Source organism: Trichechus manatus, unplaced genomic scaffold (genome assembly GCF_000243295.1).
Source record: "Trichechus manatus latirostris isolate Lorelei unplaced genomic scaffold, TriManLat1.0 scaffold00128, whole genome shotgun sequence".
In the NCBI taxonomy this organism is placed as follows: Eukaryota; Metazoa; Chordata; class Mammalia; order Sirenia; family Trichechidae; genus Trichechus; species Trichechus manatus.
This window is the reverse complement of record NW_004444064.1, coordinates 2,184,428-2,185,266: the sequence shown is the minus strand read 5'-3', so window position 1 is coordinate 2,185,266 and position 839 is coordinate 2,184,428. Positions and strand designations below refer to the sequence as shown.

Genomic DNA, 839 nt, shown 5'->3' with positions numbered 1-839 from the left:
GCCCATAGCCTGGGGGACTAAGGCCTCCAGAGCTGCACAAAGGAAGACGCGGGTCCCTCTGACACAACGTTCCCGCTCAGGACTCTGCCTGGGTGTCACTGAGCACCGACTGCGGGCTCCTGGGACAGAGTGTAGCCCCATACGGGAGCGGTGTGGCTGCTGGAATGCCCCCGGTGGCCCCCAGGCTGCCTCTGGGGGGTAGCGTTTGATGACGACCCCCACTCGGCCCCACAGTGCCACGCCCAGCTTCTCTTCTCACCTGACACCCTCCCTCCTGTGGCCATCCTTCAATCTGGGGACCCTGACCCTGGAAGCACCTGCCGAGCAGCCAACATGGCGCAGTCAAGCCCTGTGGCCACGTGGACACCAGGGCACCCAGCCCACAGCCCTGCCCCCCACGCACCCAGGCCACTCCATCACTGGCTCTTCCGCTCAGCCAGGCGCCACGAGGGGAACGGTCAGACCAGACCCACGAGGGCTCAGCACACAGACAGCAAGAGCTCCTGAGCGCTGCAGACGCGGAGGGGCTCCCGGGTGACCAGTGGGCTGCCCCGCTCCCCCACCCGCCGCTGGTCCCTCCTCGCTCCCTGTCCGTAACTGCTGGTGCAGCCTCGCCCCGTGGGGGCAGAGGGGGGCACACGTCTGCTGAGTGCTTGGCAAGAGGGGCTGGTGCAGGCCAACGCTGACCTCTAACAGGCATCAGCTGCTACATCCGTGAAACCCCTCTGCTCACTCCGAAGTTCAAAAGACAGTAACTGACACCCAGGCAGCTGCTAGAAAGGCTCACGAGAGCACCCCCTCCCGGAGCCTCGGCGGGTGGGGCGCCACCGGAGCGCCCC

At 66.7% G+C, this 839-nt stretch overlaps 1 protein-coding gene across 1 annotated transcript in view; it reads right to left on the bottom strand.

Moving 5' to 3' along the window:
• MCM3AP (minichromosome maintenance complex component 3 associated protein) overlaps positions 1 to 839 on the bottom strand; it is a 36,364-nt gene that overhangs the window by 17,520 nt on the left and 18,005 nt on the right. The window lies entirely within an intron of this gene.